The sequence below is a fragment of the Cupressus sempervirens genome, chromosome 7 (assembly GCF_028749045.1).
Source record: "Cupressus sempervirens isolate cs-2001-9-10 chromosome 7, ASM2874904v1, whole genome shotgun sequence".
Lineage (NCBI taxonomy): Eukaryota > Viridiplantae > Streptophyta > Pinopsida > Cupressales > Cupressaceae > Cupressus > Cupressus sempervirens.
The window spans coordinates 348,224,255-348,246,132 of NC_143124.1; the positions used below are offsets into that span (position 1 = coordinate 348,224,255).

Genomic DNA, 21,878 nt, shown 5'->3' on the forward strand with positions numbered 1-21,878 from the left:
ATGTATTTTATGTTGAATTTGTTGTTATAATATTTTACTCTATGAACTCACTCTTTTATTACTTGTAGACAATAGAAAAATTATAGATTTGTGCTTGGAGTAGAATAAAGAGACAAAAAAAGTTATGATTGCATAGGATATTTTTAAAATCAAGCTCCCATTTTGTTATTTTGATGAATTCCATGAAAAAGGTACAAGATATCCATCAACTAGTAATGTCATATCATCCTCTAGCATTACTTAAATAGTTAATAATCTTGTCAAATATTTTTTTATGAATAGTACATTTTTGATTAATTAAATATTAACATTACATATTCATAGAAAAAGGATTGGGGGTTATGAGATCACCTCGCAAAGTTCAAATGAAATATGGCCAGAAATATCAAATATTCATCAAAAAAATGAAAGCCCAAAGACTGAAGACAGAGGAACAAAAGAAAAAACAAGAATAGAGCCATCAGGCTATAAGAGTAGTACCAGCCAAGGGAGGAATTTCGTCATTAAAACCCTAGCAATCAATAGGGTTAGTAGATTGCTTAAGGGGAGCCCATTTGTCAGTAACAGTGGTAGCAAAATCATATTTATATTTTTCTCCCTCTGGCCTAGGAGGAGAGATGGCCAAATCTACTAGGGAATTCCCATTAAGAGTCCTTGTAACTAGAGGTCTAGCCTACATTAGGGCAGTAAGAGGAGCCATCAGGGACCAACTTGAACTTGACCTCTATGAAGCTAAGTGGTGACAACTACCAAAACCACCACTAGGAGAGTGATGTTAAGGTTGCAACCTAGTAGTATCTGAGTAGCAAGCTGAGCTTCTATGTCCTCTCTGATGATTGCAAGGAGGTGTATGATCATTGGGTAAAGTTTCCAATGGTACCCTAGTAACAATGCAAGGGGCACTACCCCAGTGAGCCAAAAGTTTCTATAGGTGGGCCTCCTCTAGTCCCACTTTATCTATTTGTACTAGAATCCACATCATGAAATTATTACAAATACACACTTTAGCATTCATAAAAACATTTATATGAAGAAAGTTGTGAGAGAATAAAACTACATTGAGATCTTTCCAAACACCAAACAAAATATCCATTCTAAAAACATGCCAAATCTAGGAATACTTAAAAGGGAGTATATTTGAATCACCTAAAACAATCATATGCCAAGAAAATGCCTCTTGGTGAAAGGGTTTGGAGAAATCATGGATCTAGTGCTAGTTAAATTGGGCATGCCTATAGAACCAAAAAATATGCAAGAAGCTTTTTGGTTGTCAACAAAAGGGACATCTTAGGTTTGTGACACCCAAATGCTAGAGCTGAAATCGTGAAGACAACCCTTAGAACATACTACACTAGGAGAAGTGAGCTATCTTTATCTTTGTGATAGGTTTCCAAACCATGAAAAAATTAACACTCCAAGTCTTGTGAGAGGACTACAAATGCCAACACTAGTTGAGGATCTCAATCATAGAAAGGTGGGGAATCAACCACCAATAACCTAGCTTGGGTTTATAAATAGACAAATAGGTGGTAGGATATCACTTCTAGTCCTTCGACCATGGGTTAGATTATTGAATAACAAACTTGTGTGAAGTATATAGAGAGGAACTATAGAAACTAGAAGATCAACTATATGTTGATATGGATGGTTAAGCTAGAATTGCACCTATAGGTCCTCTCATGAGAAAAGAATCATAGTAACTCTGGAAAAGAGATCTTTAGGAATCTTGATTCCGCGTTTAAATAAGCACAAAGCACTAGCTCCTTGAATTTTGGAAAGACGCACACATTGGATAGTAAATATAGGTGACCACCACAAGTCTTGATGGTTCATGAAGAGCCCATCTCTAAATCCATCGCCAACCCAATGAAGACAAGGCTTAATAGATTCCCAAGATTTTGAAATGCTTTTAGCAAAAAAGGTGCCCTAAATTTGCATAGGTTCTATGGTCACAAGAAGGGTTTCAAAGCTAATCCCCTTCTAGGACGATTGGTTGACTAGAAACCTTGAATAAATTTAGTGACACAAAAAAAATTTCTAGGCCTCATCACTAGTGAGAGCACAAATGAACCATTTTTCACAAAGAGCAATGCCTTGCTTTTGAGTAGAATGTAGTCATAGACCACCAAAGTGTTTGGATAAACAAAAAAACTCCTAGGCAACTTTTTGGAAGTGATGATTCAATGGAAGACCCAGAGGGATATCTCTCAAAAGGTGTACAAGCCTTAGGTAGGAGGCTTTTGATGCCTAACAAGAGGAATAATAAATATACATAGAATCAAAACCTTGGAGAAGATATAAAGTTTACTAGAAAAAGAAAGAGCTTTGGTGATCCGATAATCCAACTTCTTCTTAATCTGAGCCAAGACTACATTCCATAACTCCACAGAGGAGACTTGAAAGGAAAAGGGGATCCTTGGAAAGAAAAGAAAAATTCTCCATGTTGCACCCATTTCAACTCATAGTATTTAAGCCACTGGGGGCCTAGAAAGAAATACTATCTATAGAAGGCTCTTATACTATTGAATACTAGACCCTAAGATGAGAAAAATAATATTCAAGCATTGCAAGGAATTGGAAATATTGTCCTAATTATAAGGAAGGGTGATGAATGAATCATCTATAAAATGGCCATTCATAAGTTGTGAAGTGGATAGGGAGGGAGATGCCACACATGAGACCCTAGGAAATAACATTGGCAAGAAGATAGCCAAATCCTTCAACAGCTAGAACATAAAGAGAATCCAAAGGGAAACCTTGACCAATAGATCTAAAATTCCTAGAAGCTTTAGAATTTCATCCATTGATGGTAATAAAAGAAGAAGCATCCTCAAAAATTATTTTAATTGGCTACAGAAAGACAGGACAAAATCCAAGGGCTTGTAGCATGACCAAGATGAAAGACTATTCAATCTAGTCATTGGTTTTAGCAAAGTCAATCTTAAGAAACAAGGCTTGTTGTTTGGACTGATGATCCCACTGCATACATGTTCAAAAAACAATAACATTTTCTAGAATATATCTAGACTTAATGAAGCCCCTTTGATCAAGGTGAATAATTTGTGGTAGTAGATGCTTGATTTTTAGGGAGATGACCTTAGCAATGATCTTGTGAGAGACATTCAATAAATTGTTGGGCCTCTGGTTTCATATGTCTTCTAGATACCCAAATTTAGGTATGAACTTAATATTGTCCTTATTAATTAATTTTCTTAAGAAATGAGCATTGTAGGCTTCATGATAGACTTTATGTAGATTAGAGTCAATAGCATCCCATAAGACCTTATAAAATTCACAAAAGAACCCATCACACTCAAGGGCCTTATCATTAGCCATGGAGAGCACAACCTCATTGAGACAACAAGTGTAAGGTTCTTCTCACAAAAGGTATACTTCTTCAGGGAAAGCTTGTTAGGATTGGTAGCAATATAGGCTTCTAGAGCTTGGTCATGCACAACAGAAGGATCTTGCATAATGAAAACCTTTTCATAATTCATTAAAAAATCCTAGATGATATTAGAAGGATCATAAAAAATATGTTTACCCTTCCTAATATGCTTGATGTGTGAGGCCTCACCCCGACCCATCGTAGCTTAGTTGATACTTTATTATTTTGATACTCATGACTCGATATGTTGGGACATTACTTGATGCACTGAACATTATTATGCTATTTTATGATGAGTGATTCTTTAATTTTAGATATTTGAGTTAGTCATTTAATGCTTTATGAATATGAAAAATGATGAAGTAAATGAATGCAGAACTAACACTTTGATTATGCAATTTTAATGGTCAAAATACGAGTAGGATGAGATAAACAATTGAGTATTAGAATGATGGATGTTTTAAAATTATATGATTTTTTTAATATGTAATTTACATAATGCATTTGATTTCTTCGACTATTTATGTGTGCAATGAGTGCGCAAGATAGATAGCCAGGAAACCTAATGGAAAGATAGAACTGTACCCCTTTCCAATTTGTGCTATTTTGCATTATCTTTCTTTGAAGGTTTTTATATAGTCTAAAAACTCTCTTAACTTTTTTTGGGTTCTATTAAGTCTTTAAGGCCTAAAAACATTAAATTTAAGAGCCCTAGGAGTAAGGGTATGGGTTGGGAGTAATTTCCACCCACTTAGCCTCTTTGGTTGACTTTTAGGGTCACTCAAAAACCCTATTTTTGGTTGATTGCAAAAATTGATTGTCTCCTACTTGAGTTGGTGACCCAAAACTCCATCTATAGGTTACTTGAAGTCTAGTTGAGTTAATGATCATACTTAGAGGCAATTCAGAGTAGTTTTGGGGTTGTTACCCAATCTCTAGTTTTGGAGAAAGTTTGAAGACTGAAGGAAGAAAAGGAAAAGATCTTCTCAACTTACCATTTTGCCATAACTTTTTGTGAAGGTAGGAGTTATTCACTCTTTTGAATTGTTTCTTCATGTTGTTCATGCTTGAATCATGCATAAGGCATCATGTTGTTCTTTGTATTGCTTGCTTGTGTGTTGGGGTTGATTTGGAGGGATCTTAACTTGTTTCTTGATGTTATTCTTATGCTTGCCTTGATGTTTTGTTTTGTTTTATTTTTTTTTCGAGGGGATTTCATAGGGGTTGTTTTGGCATCACTCACCCTTGGATAGGGAAGAAGTGGCCATGTGTTGGGGAAGGGCCTTAGTTGGACCTTAATAGTGTAGAGTCTCCTCTCATGGTAAGAGGAGGGAAAGAGGGTAGGGTGTATGGGCCCCTACTTGTCATCCCATACCTTGTATGAAAATTTGAAATTTTGAAGAAGGGAAGGAATGAATATCCTTGCTAAATTGGCCTCAAAAGGGCATTTGTAGAAGAACAAAAGTTCTTGAATTTTAGCCCTGAAAGGGCTATGTTATGGTATGTTGATTGACATTTCCTATTGAGAAAATCCACCTCCCCCCTATTTTGGTTCAATGTTGAACCATTTGTGCAAAACTGAGTTGGGAATGTATGCTTGAATTGTTTATCATAATATGTTGTTTTACCTCTAGGTCAGTTCTTGTTTCCCATGGTTCCCTTGGTGCATTTAAGACATTGGAAAAGATCTCTTGTGAAAGCCCTTGAAGAGAATTCAATGGAATTGTAATATTTGTATAAATTTTGATGGATTTGGAAAAGACATTGGGTTTTCTTACTGGTTCTTTCTCAATGGAGCCTTGAACCAGGTTAAATAATAGAGAGAAAGGATTGATAAAGCCTCCTTGCATTGTATCTTATGTTAGTTCAATTCTTGTGTATGTTGTGGAAAAATAAATTAAATGATGAGGCTTTTGAAATTATGCAATCTTCAAGTTTCGAATATGTTTAGGAAAAGAAAATTGTTATGCTGAAATAAGAAATTGGATTCATGATGATTTGGAAACAAACTAAATCTTATGTGGCTGATAAAACTAATAAATTAACTTCTTGTTTAAACCATGAAATTGATAGTTTCCATTAGTTCTCAAAGAAAATAAAGTGAAATAAATATTTATATGAATCCCATTATGTTAAAATTATTTTTCTTTTGCCATTGTGTATAACTTTCAAAAAGATGTGCCCAGGAGAAAGTATGCCCTTTGGATTTTGTATGGGTTGGGTGTTTTATTTCCTCTTGCAACAAAGAATATTCTTGGGAATCTTCTTAAGTTTAAAATTAGAAATTAAAAGTAAATAATAACAAAAAAATTTCTTATGTTATTAAACTTTTATAACTTAATATCCAAAATATCCTAGAATCTACCCATAAAACTTTTTGTCAGTAATTCTTCTCCCATCCCCTTTGGCATAGGCTTATTGACCAAGAAAACAAAATATATTATAAATTTCATTCAATGGGAATTGGTGGGTGACAGTATGTTGGGAGTGAGGCTAGTTTTAAAGTCAAACAAAATGATTTATGCAAACTCCTTTTACATCTCCTTCTTTCCTCCCTAGGTACAATCTCTTCCTACATGGGATGACATTACTATTTTTTTGAAGTTTGTGATTGGTGGGAGGGTTCATGGTTGGCAGATGGTACCTGCGAATGGCAGGTGGGGCAAATGGAGTCAGTGCAAGTGGATGTAACATTTAAGGTTGGAAACTGTGTGCATTGGTTCCTTACTTTTTAGCAAAGGCCCTCCTTGGTAAGCACTTTAAAAGCACATAGACTTAGGTATTAGTGCATGGAGGTTGGGAGGGAGATGTGACATGGGTGGAGGTGCATGTTTTTTGTTTTGTTTGAATGCAAACTTCTTTTTATTTTCTCTTGGTCGGCACATCACACTATAGTGTGGTTAGTACTTGGTACGTTTGGGGTAGAGTGCCACATCTTCTCAAGCGCTTGGGAAGCACTAAGATCATGGCGGGGGGGGGGGGGAAGGGTAATAAATTTGTTAGTTGGGTGCCACATGAGTGGAATGAGGGTAGAGTGTAGGGATGGGTTAGTGGGAAGTTAGTGTAGGTTAATATGTTTTAAGTTAGTAAGTTTTGTTTTGTTTAAAGATTGTTAATTTAGTTTAGTATTTTGATAATTTTAAATCTAAGATAGTTTAGATTTAGTTTTAATTTAAATTAGTATTAGATTTTTTTAATTTTAAGTTAGTATAAATTTAATGTTAGTTTAGTTGTTATTTGTTTTAAAGGTTTCAAATTTTAAAATATATTTAGTAGTTTTAGTTCAAGTTAGTAAAGTTTTACTAAGGAAATTTAGTTTAGATTTTGATTTATTCAATTTTAGTTATATTATTAATGTTATTGTTATTTTAGAATAAATCTTAAATTTTAAATGTATTTAGTTATAGTAAGTATAGTTAGTTTTAGTTTAGTTATGATTTATTAGTATTAAGTATGTAGTTAATTTAGATTTTTGTGAATATATTAGTGTTAGTATGCTTTATTTGTGTAAATTTTTTAAATTTAAGATAGTTGAATTAATCAATAGTATTCATTATAAGTGTTTAGATTGCAAAGTAAATTTGGAAATTAGTTTTAAACTAAATAGTAAATTTAATTAATATATTTAAAAGTTTTAGTGTACTTAGTGTTAACTATGACCTTGTTTTTTTTAGTTGGCATTAATAGAGAAGTTTGTTAGCAATTGTTAAATTTAGATTTTAGTTAAATCAATTTGAATTAAGTATAATTATGTGTATGTCTAGATCTGATATTTCTTAAAATTGGTTCTCGATTAAGAAATTTCTATTTAATTAGCCTCGTACTCATTAAAATTGTTATCAAATAATTTTAAATATATATTATAAAAAATTATGTAATAATGAAACAAATGTCAATATTGATTTTATAATGAGAGTATAAATTTATCAATTTATTTCTACTCATAGTTATAAACCTAGGATGTATTGTAGTGAACCTTTACTTTTCTTGCAAATCAAGTTTTAAACCCTAGTGAGCCTTATCATTATTAATTTAAAATAAAAATTGTGGGTTTTTCCCCTGGTATTTTTGGGCATGACATGATGTCTACAATAGAGTGGGGAATGCATAGGGTATTTAAAAATTCCTTAGAAGCCTGATCGCAACCTACAACAATGGAGGCAAGCTTTGATCTAAGCTACCCAAGGGCACTAACTATCTGCAACTTTTTTTGGTGACATAGATTATAAATTTGAACCTATAACTCTATATCAAATGATTTCATAGAAAGAGCTTTAGAGGTTGTACAATGACCTTTTATGGTGGCTTCAAGATTATTTGCGGTACTTGGCAAACTATCACCTATAAATGCAAAAAAATCTTATAGTACTACTGATGGCATCATTCCACCTAGCATCTACCCAATTAAGGTGTGGGCTTCGGCTCAGGGTTCTAGACATGAAGAATATGGTCAACGATGGGAAGATGTGACATGAAGGAAATATTGAGATAAAACTTAGTTTTACAAGTACAAGGCTAGGATGCGTGCTAGATAATAGAAAAAAGAATGGGGAAATGATCTGACAATATCACATCCTTTAAAGGGGTGATGGTTAACTCATGCTTTTGGGAAGAAGAAAAGAAGGATTGAGTTGTAAACATGGCATGGTTGAGTCTCTTCAACACATTTTCAAAGTCCACTCAAAAATTGGACCAAGTGTGCCAAATCCCACTAGACTAGTGGTAGTTAGCATTGGGATTGAAAATGCCTAGCTTGTTACACATCTAGAACAAGGCTTGTCTTTTGCCAATGGACCATCAAAATGGAAAAATCCCTTCCTTATCAGTAGCCAAATTAACCATATTGAAGTCCCCACAAAAAACTCAAGTGGTAGGTGGTAGATGATTGACCAACTAGCACCATAGGTGTGAGAGCTCAACTACATCATTGTGACAATAAACATTAACAATACCAAAATAATGATTTTGGAAATATAACAAGATCCAAACAATTCTTTGCATGGGGTAAAAATCATGTGAAATAACTGAATAAAGTAAATTTGGGGAGAGAAGAGTGAGTACACCACCTTGACCAACCTCATGATGTGAATAAAACATGGCACTATCTATCTAGATAACAAGACAAGCTGAGTTGAGAAGAAACCCAATAATTTTAACCTCTTGAAGGCAAAGAACATCAAGATTATCAAGTTGATGCCTAGTATCATAAACATAATATTTTCTAGGGGGGACTCTTAGTCCCTACACATTCCATGAAAGAAAATTCATTTTAACACAATTTGCATGTCATCCTAATTGCCAAGAGAGGATAAAATCTTAAGTAGAAACATGGAGAAATTGAATAAGGGATCAAAAAATGAGGTGACCCACCATATCTTTTCCCCATTATCAGAAACCTTGTCTCAAACTTCTAAATTTCTTGATTGATGAAGGGATTGTGAAGAAATCATCAAAGCTTCTTGCGGTGCTCAAACCCATGTGGGGTAAGACTATAGGATATGAGTAGCCACTATCCCCTAAACACTAGGGTTTGAAATGGGAAGAGGTATGAGCAAAGAGATGGATAAAACTAGCAGTGCCAGACTTAATTTGGATAGGCCATAATCCTAAGGTAAAGAGGCTACCTTGGATGTAGAAAAGCCTTTGCCCTTAATGATAAAAGTAGTCCATTCTTCCTTTTTGGTGGCTACAACCAATTTGGCTTCTAGGGCTAGTTGAAAATTGCATTCTAGTAAGAGATAATCCTTAATCTTGTGTTTTTAAAACAATCACTTATAGAAAGTGTTTGAGAGATTAAGTAAAGAACCTTCTTAGTAAAGGTGGTACCGCTTATTTGGATCTCCATAGATTCCATGAGGTCCCTCTATAGGTCAAGCTCAACACAAACCATATGTTGAAGATGAGCATTCAAACATTGTAGGGCTCAATGTAGATAACCTAGCACAAAGTTTGCATACTATCTTGCATGAAGTACCAGCACAGAATGCAAAGCCCAAGGAACTTGACCCAAATGGGGACCTTGAGTTTGCAATCATTAGAGATGGAAAAATCATGAGACCATATCTAAAAGAGAAGTAGAGAGGACTTGGTAGAATAGGGGCCTTGAATAAACACATGCTTAGCTTGGCTTGGGTTTCTAAAGAAAAGAAAAACAAATACCTTGGTAAGGCTTTGAACACCCTCAAGGTGGACACCTTGTGGTGTCCAAGCGTTGGAAACCCATTCTCATAGCATACTTTCAAAAGGAGTGCAACCCTCAAAACAACCTACTAACATTTGTTGTTCTAACCATACACATGCACTATCAAATTCCTTGAAATTTGAAATAATATTAGGAGAGGAATTACCTCATGAAACACTCTGGGAATGAACTTGTGCAGTCATTTTTTTGGTGGAACCATAGCTCCAGTACCAAGATCAACTACTAGGCTAGAGAAGGTTGAGGACATTATAACCTAAAATGAATCACATAGTAAATGTGGCAAAAGGAAAGGATTCAAACATAATTCTCAAATATTTCAATAAACAATGTAAATTACTCAATGTCTAAAATCTTTCATATTTATAGATCTAGGGTATCAATTTTGCAAATATTTTCTATCATCAGTATTGTATATAATAATGAGAAGAGATATTATGTTTTATATGAGCTATAAGGATATTTTTGGATAAATATTTAACATACAAGTATTATATATAATTGAGACTATAATCTATAATGTCAAGGTTAGCACTCATAAAATTTTTAATTTCAAAATATTTCTATAGGAAAAATGCATTGGGTACCTTGGTCAACAAAATTGAGCTCTCCAAAAGGGAGGTTTAGTTATATAGTCTTGTCAAAGTAGATCTGGCCCTACTTTTTATTTTTGATAGAAATTAAATGTAAATTAAGATAACTAAGTTTTTAGTTTTTTTTTGAACATGCATGTCCTCGAGTTTGGGAAAATTCAAGGTTGTAAATTGTAATGCCCCACCAAAGGACCAAAGAATTAACCTAAAGTTTTCCAAACATTTTTTTTTTTAATAAAGAAAATGAGAATGTTTGGCAAACTTTAGGTTAACTTTTTTGGATCCTTTGGTGGGGCATTACATAAATTATCCTAAAATCATCCAAGGAAGTGGAAATTGAATCAAGTTCTAAGGAAAGTGTCAAAGTTGGTTTACAATTAAGAAGTATAGTTTATTACACTTTGTTGATCTAGTCCTACTACTAAATAATTTATTTATAAGGTGTCAAATGTACATATTTTATTATAGCATCTAATTTAATTTAATCCATTGTGCCAATAACGAGGCATTAATTTACTCTTATTTGTCTCATGTGTAAGGCATTTTTTGTGCAGTTGGTCCTAGTGGATTGACCATTGGAAACACTATAATATTTTTTGGATATATTGATTTTTTCTTGTCACGAAAATTGACAATGCATATATGTCTCCTCATATTTGTTTCTAAGAATATATTGTTTGTCAATGTGCTCCAAAAAATCCCCCAATCTATGGTTGTTAGATATGTTTCTATCAAATCCTTGATCATAAAGGGCTTCTATTGATCATAAACTTAGCCTCTCAAGATTTATTGATGTAGTATTTATCCTAGAAGAGATAAAATTGTATCTTCTTATCACTTGAGAAGTTGTTCAAAGAGAACCATGTTTTTAATATTTGAAAATGAAACACCCATAACATCAACATTAATTTCTCCTTAAATTATTGGAGTAAAATTTTACTTGTACCTTGAAAGGTGTGTAAAAATCAAATTTCATATCTAATATATTTTGTTTACAAATTATCTCAATTTTAGTAGAGCTTAGTCAAGTAAATTGACCCATCTTATCTGTATAGTAGTTTATCAAAGATTCTTCAACCATCAAGTTTAAGTGAGGGAACGTCAAGCTAAACTAATGTGACCTAGAAAAAAAATTGATTGAGTCAAAGATTCTATTGTGGGAAATGATGCCTTTAATGTTGGTGGTTTGGGTGCTTGTGGAAAGGAGATAGTGGAAAATGAGGAGTTTGAATGTGTTAATCTCAATTATCTAGAGGAAATGCTCTTTAGATTGGAGAAAATGAATAGAAGCTTAGAAGAGTCTCTCAAACACAATGGGGAGTAGAGTTTCATGGTTTTGAAGTCATTTATTGACCACTTCAGGATCCTTCTTTCCAAGCTTGAATGCACTAGCAATGAGAAGGCTATCATCCAACTTTCTAATGACAAAGGAAACCATGGTGCGGCCATGTATGGCCCTAGGAAAATGAATTGAGTGAACAATCACAAGAATGACCAAACTACTAGTAAAGAGATCTTGGACCTCAAGAAGGCTATATATAATATGGAGCAACTCGAGCTTGAAGTTGTTGAGTTGGTCAATGAATTTTCTTAGTGTCTTCTAGGTGTTATGTGCCACTTTATGTTTATGTTCTTATTTTATGCTATTTTTTTGTTTGGGTATGTCTCAATGCTATGTTTTGTCTATCTATCTACCAATGCTTCTATTATGTTCATTGGTTTTGGATGGGCTTCAATGATTTATCTATTGTACTCTTCATGTAAATGGTTTCAGGGCACCTTCAAATCATACTTTCGAATAATAATAAAATGTAACCATTGGCCTTTTATAAACATTTGTATTTGAGATATCTTTGAAGGTGATGTTTGAAGATATATAAGAAAGATATGGCCTTTAAAGAATTTGGATGTGATTTTGAAATTTAATGAAATGTGTATCTTAGGTTAATAAAACACCAATAAGTGAAGAAAATATAAAATTAAATAATGAACATAGATTGAAAAAATGGTTATCTAGATTTAACACTAAAAAGTATAAGGTGTAAATACATGCTAATTAAGATATAATTATCAAAACAAATTATAAAATTAAATTTAAGTAATCCATACTTAATAAATTATTATAATATAAAGATATTATTGAAAAGAAATTCCATCTCCTATATATATTTGCAATATTTAAAAAAAACATATCAAACTTTATTTAGTAGCTAAGTTAACTTAGCAAATTTGATTCCATTTATCTAATCATTTTTTAAAAAGGTATCATCCCATGTCTTAGAAAAAGTGGACTAAACATATTTGATGTTGAACAACTCTTCATAATATAAACTGTTTGATATTACAATTACAACAAGTGCTACGTAGTAGCTTAGTACTTTCCTTTAATAGTTCTAGTATTATAATACTAATATATAAGTGGAATAATACTTTTTTTCACAATATCAATAATTAATAAGAATTGAATGGAATAGCAGTCAACTAAGAATTGTAATAAATAATTAGGCTAAATATTTAAAAAATTTAACATGAATTATTTCAACCTATTTATTTATAATCTAAGAAAAAACTTTTATAATGGTTAAAAGTTCCAAAATCAAATTATTCATTATATTATTATAATGTATAAATTTTTATCTGAAAATTCATATACAAAAATTATAAATTTAATGTACATAGATAAAAATGTGCTAAATATGTGCTGAAAATTAGGGATAAGGAAACAAATTCAAACATATTCTTAAAAGTCATATGTCGTGAACTAGAAATCCTTATTCGTCCAATGGAAAGTTAGAAAACTATTATTTATAAATTACATGATTAAAAAATTGGAGAATAGTAACTCATTTAATAATTAGGTAATGCAAGTAATCCAAAAAATGGCACAATAGTAGTTAGCCTACAAAAGTACTAATAACTCCTGTTGATAATGAAATAAACCTCACTATGTTGAAATAACCCTTCATGACAACATTAACGAAACTTGAAATAAAAGAATAATCTCTTCCTCTCACCTAAATAAGATTTCCAATCAAAATAGTGATTAGAGCTAGTCAAATAAGATTGATAGTATGATGGATGTTCTTGATAACAAGAAATTCTCTTTCAATTTATCAAGTATTAAATTCAAATAACATTACTGACTTTGCGACTCGGTTTGAGAGGTAAATTAGTTGTACAAACAATTTTAAACTTTATTTTAACCGATTCCAATCTTCGTCACTATATGGCAGCATAATTCAATATGTGACACATTGGCAGGTAAAAAGTAATATTCTTCTTGTCACCATATGCAAAGTCTTCAGATTCCACTCATCGTATTTGTAGTATAAATGTCCATGGACTTCTAAAGTTGAGCACAAGCATTCCACTCGTAAATCTGCTGCCACTCATCGTATTTGCAGATTCAACTATTTCGCGCGACTCCACATTTCTTCGGCGATGTCTAATTTGAAGGGAGAGCAGAGTTTGGTGGAAATAGTTCCCGAAAAATCATTAAATCTGTGGGATGATGAGTTTGTCAATCTGTGGAAACACCATACTATCTATGGGTATGATTTCTATATCTTTGATGAGTTTGTCAATCTGTGGAAACACTCATACTCGTTGTATATGTTGCAGGCATCTGAATACCGTGAGCGTGTTGACACACTAGTCAAACAAGTCAAAATCTTGTTAGAAGAAATGCAGAGTGGAGGTGGAGATGGCGATCTAATCCATCGCCTTCAAATGGTTGATGCGTTGCAATGCCTCGGAATAGATCGATATTTTCAGGCTGAAATAAAACCTGCTGTTGATTTCGTTTACGGGTCTGTTAAAATCATATTCCCTCTTACAAGCATTAACATTTGAAATGTTAAAATTAGAAAGGTTTTATAAAATCCTTTCTTAAAATTATGCATTGAATGGATGCAGCTGTTGGGATGCAAGTGTGGGGATAGGATCAGACTGCGTAAGCGCTACAAAGGATTTGAATGCCACAGCTTTGGGACTCAGAGTGCTTCGATTCTGTCGTTATGATGTGTCTGCAGGTAACTAATAACTTATGAGCATCTTACTTTTGCCCTTGCCAATTTCAAATCACTAATTACTTATTTGTTAACATGGAAAGATGTGTTGAACAACTTCAAGGACAATAAAGGGCAGTTCATTTTGCGTGGTTATGAGCAATACATGATGACAAGTATGACCAACCTCCTAAGAGCTTCAAGTATGTCATTTCTTGGAGAGGCGGTTATGGAAGACGCTAAAGCCTTCAGCACTCCTTATATTAGATTATTATTAGAGAAATCTCAAGATATAAAGAACAACAGTTTTCTAAGACGCTAAAGTCTTCAGCTCTGCTTATATTAGATTGTTATTAGAGAAATCTCAAGATATAAAGCACAACAGTTTTCTAAGAGAGGTAATGACTTTTTGGATTGTTTGTGAAGCCACCAAGCTAGAGTTTACACAAACTTAATACTGATTACAATTTCGTCTCCTCTTGAATTTTATAGGCTGAGTACGCCCTCCATTATGAATGGCCTTCTACTTTCTCTCGATGGGAGGCTCGAATTTATATCGAAATATATGAATTGGACGTTTCAAGGTAAGAGCCGCTGCACAATGTTGTCATAGAAATTACTTTTTCGGGGTTACAAATATCATTCTTTGTTAAAACTTGATTTTATATATATTTTCAATCTTTCAGGTTGAAGGACAAAATCGTTTTAGAGTTGGCCAAACTTGATTTCAATATATTGCAAGACATATACAAGATGGAAGCGAAGAAACTGTCGAGGCAACTATTAGCGTGGGATAAATTGAACAAATACTAGGATTATTTTTGGTATGGTTTAACATAAATCATATCTCTTAGTTTTTTAGGTCATATGAATCTACATCTTAGTTTGTAGCATATTTTATCATGCCACTTTTTAAGTAAATTAGTAGTCTTTGGATTAGACTTTTCAACCAATAGAGAAGGTACTATTAATTATCTTTCTTTTTTCAAATTGGGATTGTTGGGAGAAGGTGATGCAACCTTATCATGTTTTATTGTTTTATTTGTGTTTTTTTGGAAAGTTGCTAAATAAAGCTGGATTCTTCCACAAATAAAGACTTGGAGTAGAAAAAAAGGAAGCTTCTATTTTTTGGTGCTTTGTTTTTATGCAAGAGATGTGCATAAGAAAGTTTCTAAAATAACTTGTAGATGCGTTGAATGTAGACGCTTTAGAAACTGTTTGCTCTTGTGTGAAAACTCTATAAGTACAAAGCATCATTGCTGTAGAGAATGTAGAGAGAGATGAGAAGTTATTTGCATAGGTTTATGCTACCCGATTTTCTCTAGAATGGAGCAAGATGTAAACCTCCATGTGAAGGCTGAAAATGTATTGTAACTTGTTGCTGAATAATACATTAGCTTGATGGTTTAGAGGGTGGGTTTTTTACCTAGAAAGGTTTCTCCCATGTATATCTATGTTCTTTATTCTATCTCATTCTTCTAGTTCTATGATGATAGAATAACAATATGTATGTCGTAATGCTGCTGAAATTTATTTAGATTAGTAAATTGCAATCACTTTCCTTTAAGGATTTAGTTGTGAAAAATTAACTATGTCTATTTCCGCTTTTATGACATAGTGGTGTGCACTTGTATTTTCTTATTAGAAGTTGTTTAATCAACTATAGGATATAGGGTGTGCATACTAATCTTAGATAAGTTTCTAGGATGCTCTCATTTCTCTTCAATTGGTATCAGAGCTTAGTGTTGTGAATTGGATGTTGCTTGCATGTGAAGATTCACAAAGTTTCTAGTTCTGGGTATTTCTTCTATTAAAGATTTCTTAGCTTGTAGAGCTTGAAGAAGTTTGTTTTGAAGAAATTGACTGATTATTAATCATTTGATGAGGGGAAGTCTTGTAGTTGATTTATTCTTTCAGGAGATGACAAACATTTCTTGAAGGATGCTGAAGATAGAGAAAATGGAGTTGGTCATGTTGAAATGACATTGATCTGTAGCTCTTGATTGATAGTAGAATAGCTCTTGATGCATGGGCATTTGAAGGTATCTCTTTCGTTATCTAGAATGCATAGAGGCTATGGAGTTGATTAGTGGATGATCTGAAAGCTTTTGGATAGTCTATCTCTCTCAGATGCATGTACTAGTAGCGGTTGTGGGATTGGTCTACAAGTGGGCCTAGAGTTCCAATACTATGTTCTCCTCTTGGATGTTTATACATGCATGACTTGGATTCTTGTTCGTTGGATCTAAGGGGTTTATAGATTTTCCTTTAAAAAAATCTATGAAAATGTTCATCTATGATAATCCATTATTTTGGGTTCAGTTGTTTAGTAGTTTATTTAGACTTCTAGTCTTCTAGATGAGAAGTGTGTGTGGATGTGCATGGGTGCTTTTAAACACAATATTTTTGCAAGTTTTGCATGCTAAAATAAAAACTTGTAGTTTTTTGTGGATCTACTAAAGAGCTATTTTTTGGACTCTTGTTCATTTAGAGTGCTACTAGATGAGATATTGTAGTTCTACATGCATGCATTCTTTGTGAATGGTGAGAGGTGTTTTTCTTTCTTTGCACGGAGATGTTGGTATCTAACCAGTTACTCAGCATTTCTGTGGTGATGCTTTGCTGGATTCCTGGACTATGGTGCTTGATGTAGACATAATTGGCAAATCAAATTTGTGCTTGATCTGGTGTTTGAGTCATGTTGTCTACATGATTATTCTATTTGATCTCATTTGCATATGTCACTAATGTGATAGTGGGTTTGCATGTTGCAATGATTGGATCTACAAGTTATGTAGTCAGGTGGGTAGGCCACAAATTTAATTGTAGTGAGATAACTTATATGTTGAGTGTCTATATCCACCATATTTGATTTAGTGTTGGTGCAAACTTGTTAGCAGGCCTTGTTTGTGGTTACTTGTGCATTTGTGTGGTTTCTTTGAGATGAGAGGATGGATGATATTTGAGTACTTGCGTAATCACTTATGGAGTCCTAAAGCATGGTGAATTTGCTTAATGTGGAGATCTTGGTTTCACCCAGTGTGATGTGTGGGCCTAGATGATTTTTAGATTTGGAGGATGGTATGTCATATGCTTGGAGAGCTTGGTATCATGCTCCAGTGGGAGCTTTAGTAGTGGCTATATTTTTCTATCATATGGTGATGGATGATCTTCTTTAGTGTTACAGATGTTGGAGGATGCCTTAGATCCTATTGCTACAAAAGGGTCTTTCAAAAATTTTGGTTCATTAGTTGGAGATGGTATCTTCATGTGATTGGAGATGCTGACATCTTTAGGATTCAAGGGGTCCTTGGTAGAGATGTTGTTTATGATTTTATTTGATATGTTAGCATGGTGGCTTTTATGTCATGGTTCTCTCTTTATTATTGGTTTAGAGTTGTGACATGATACCATTACTTGATATGATCACATGAAGCATGTTATCTTTTTGGAGGATATATTTTAGATCATGATGTCATGTTTATGTTCTTGATTCCATGGCTGGAGATTTGACATTGATCTTGTTTTAGTTTCTTAATATTGAGTACTTTGATCATTTTTTTGACATTTCATGACAGTGCTACGTTGCAGTGGAGTTTGAATGGAGTGATTGATTACAAGTGCTTGTGGATACTTGGAGACTTAGGTGAGGCTAGAGTTCTATTGAGATAAGAGACATGTTTTTGATATGTATACTCTTGATGAGATTTCAACAGAAAGTTTGAGGAGCCTACACCTTTATTGGACGTGAGTTCAATATAGACCTACATGAGGAGATTATTCTTGGATGAGTCATAGGGTGAGTTACATATCTTGGAGGAGAATTCTCATTGCCCACTCTTGGTCTACTTAGTAGTTTATCACTTGAATGGTATTGCCCAATGTTACTTTTAGGTGTTTTATCTTTTCTTTCATACTCATGGATCTTGAGCTATAGTTAGATGGTTCTAGAGGATTCATTTTGAGAGATTGATAATATTATTATCTCCTTGAGATTTCATTTATGATGAGAATAGGAGATGGTAGTGGGTTGATTTCCTAAAATGGGAAATGGGGTTGTTTGATCTTCCTTGAGAAGCTTACATCCATGTAGATTCATGATATCATGTTATGTTTAATCTGTTGAGGTTGAACATTTTTGGATTTTGTTGTGTCTTTTCACTTGGGGTTGTGAAGGAGATCATACTTGGCATAGTTAACATTTAGAAGTGTTTGTAGAAGGACATGCTACATGCTTTTGATTTGTAGTTTCCTTCTTTGGTCTTGGTTATCTTCTTAGATGTTTTGGTTCACATAATATTATTTTTGAGATTTATTGGAGCTATGGTGGTCACTCTTTTGTGGTCACTTTTTATCACTTTACTTCATTTTTTTTGTGATGACAAGGTGGTTCCTTTATCTCTTTTCTTTGTTGGATGTGGAGAACATGTATGAGTTGTGGAGACTGGATGAGAGAGATGTTTCTTACAATTCTTTTGCTATAGGATTTGCATATCTTTGTGGATGGTCCTTGGCACTACATGATTGCACTTTCTTTGTGCTATTATTAGTAGACTTGATCTTCATCAATTGGTTTGCATATAGAGCTTGAGGTTGTAGTTTATGGGTTGGTTATGTTGTTGGCGTGAGTTTTCTGGTGTAGGATACCTTTTAGGTATGGGTGATTGGATGGGTCAGCATTTACTATGGATGTTATTTTCAATTTCATGAGTTTATCAATTGAATTGGACCAATCAATTTGGTTGTTGTTCTAGTTGATGTTTTATCTTGTTTTCTAGAGGATGACTTCACAGTTTTGTTGGGCTAAGAAGTTGATGTTTTTGATGCTTCTGTGTAGCTCATGAGCATAGTGGAGTGGTGGCAGTGTGTGTAGCCTTTGTTATCATATGGATCTTATGCTTGTGTTATTTGTACAGGTGTCTAGTTGGAGCACGAGAGCATATGTTATGATTTATGTTGTTTCATGGATGGCTGTGATGATATAGTTTCATCAATTTCAATCTTGTAAGGTCTTTTTCAAGTGAGAGCTTGTTGGGATAAGGTGACACAGCCTTACCATATTTTATTGCTTTATTTGTGCTTTCTTGGAAAGTTGCTAAATAAAGCTAGATTCTTCCACAAGAAAAGACTTGGAGTAAAAAAATAGAAAGCTTCTATTTTTTGGTGATTTATTCTCTTACGCTTTGTTTTTATGCAAGGGTTGTGCATAAGGAAGTTTCTAAAATAATTTGTAGATGCATTGAATTTAGATGATTTAGAAACTATTTCCTCTTGTATGGAAACTCTATAAGTAGAAAGCATTGTTGTAGAGAATGTAGAGAGAGATGAAAAGTTATTTGCACAGGGTTATGCTACTAGATTTTCTCTAGAATGGAGCAAGATGTAAATCTCCATCTGAAGGCTTAAAATGTATTGTAACTTGTTGCTAAATAATACATTAGCTTGATGGTTTGGAGGGTGGAGTTTTTATTTGTAAAAATTTCCCCCACATATATTTGTGTTCTTTATTCTATCTCATTCTTCTAGTTCCATGATGATAGAATAATAATCTATATGTCGTAATGTTGCTGAAATTTATTTAGATTGGTAAATTGCAATCACTTTTCCTTTAAGGTTTTAGTTGTGGGAAATCAACTATGTCAGTTTCTTTTTTTATGACATAGTAGTATGCACTTGTATTTTCTTATTAGAAGTTGTTCAATGAATGATTGGATACAAGATGTGCATACTGATCTTAGATGAATTTCTAAGATGCTCTCATTTCCGTTCAAGGACGATATCACTTGTTATCATTTTGGTTTTGATTCCAATTCAAGTACAAATTAATTTGATTATTTTTTATTGTAGATGGTGGTAAAATTCTAGGGTCTCAAAAATGATTGCAATTATGGAGCACTCAATTGAATATTATCTGTTGGTAGTTAGTACCATTGACAATGCAAAATTTGGCCATAGAAGGATAGCTTTGGCCAAAACAACAACACTCGTCTCTCTTTTAGATGATCTTGTTGAAAATTACTTGACACTTGAGCAAGTTGAACTTGTTACCAAGGCAATTATTCAAGGTTGGAATATTTCCATCCTAGAAAATATTCCACATAAGTATAAGAAAATTGTCAAATTTATTTTTGAAACATTACATGAATTGACAAGTGAGGCAACTCAAATCCAAGGACATGACATGATCCAGTTCATTAAAAAAGTTGTATGCATACTTGCCCTAAATAATTTTTAGTTTGAATTATAATCTTATCTAAATTCATGTGTTATGTAGAAATTTGGTAGTATTACAAGAAAGCATATTATTTTTATTTTTGTACTAAATATGAATATTGTGTTTCAGTAGGCTCAATATGTTGAAGCTAGTTTAAAGACAACACAATGGAAAGAAGGTCAATATGTTCCAAATTATAATGATTACATGAAGGTTGCCTCAAAAACCAGAGCAAGTGGACTATTATTATTGCAACCCATCCTCCTAGCACTTCCTAATTTCGAAGATGAAGCTATCAAGAAAATATTTCTCAATAAATTGAGATTGTATGAGCTCATATGGTTGATGTTACGATTAGTTGATGATTCTCATGACTTTGAGGTTTGTTTGTGTTCATTTTAATTTAATGATTAAATACATATAACTTTTAAATCACAATGACAATATTAATCTTTTTAATATGCTAGTGAAGGATGACAATCTCCATGGACAAACAACATCGGTAATTTCTTCATATATGAAGGATCATCTTGAATGTTTAGAAGAAGAGGAATTAAACTTTAACTAGATCAAAAATAACTTTGAATACATGTTGCTTGACTCCCATATCATGACATGAAAAGACATCTCCAAATACGTAAAAGCTTTGAATTCCTCTCCCAAAATTGAAGAAAAAATCATCCCATTTGGGTAAAGCTTTATTGGGATTTAAATCCCAATAAAGCTTTACCCAAATGGGATGATTTTTTCTTCAATTTTGGGAGAGGAATTCAAAGCTTTTACGTATTTGGAGATGTCTTTTCATGTCATGATATGGGAGTCAAGCAACGAGTATTTAAAGTCATTCTTGATCCAATTAAAGTTTAAAAAAGATTGGTGTGGCCATCATTTGAATGCCAAAGTATAAATTTATTGTACGGTTGTCCAAGGGGTTGATCTTAATCTATTAAGATTTTGTGTTCTCATTAGGCCCAAGTTCGATTCCCACTAAGTACATCTTAGCCAAAATTAAAAACTCTTGGTCTTCCATGGTTGCCTTCTAATGTTAGGGTGTTGTCTAAATAAAAGTGTATTTCATTAAAGAGTAGATTCTTGAACTTATCTAATTTGGTTTTTTTATCATAATTCATATTCAATTGGGGAAAAAAATCTTTGTTTTTGCTTTATTTTTCAAATATTCTATTGGCACACCACTTTATCAATGTTTTAAATTGAAACTAGCATGGATGACCACTCTTAACCAAATGTTGAAATCCATATCTTATGAAAGTATTGTATAATTGACATTATATTTCAAGTATCAAATCTATTTGATGTTGAAGAAGTTTACATAAATATAATTTAGAATATATCACTCGGTTATGAATAATCATATAGTACACTTTTTTGAATGCATAACACACACAAACTTCATTTTTTTATATGAATGTCTACTTTTGTATAGTTGGTCACAAGTTTCACTAAAATAAAATATTTG

General features: G+C 33.1%; 1 pseudogene; it reads left to right on the forward strand.

Annotated features, from left to right (window-relative positions):
* The first annotated feature begins 13,621 nt into the window (after positions 1–13,621).
* On the forward strand, positions 13,622–21,268 carry LOC149546878 (longifolene synthase-like; annotated as a pseudogene).
* Positions 21,269–21,878: the final 610 nt, after the last annotated feature.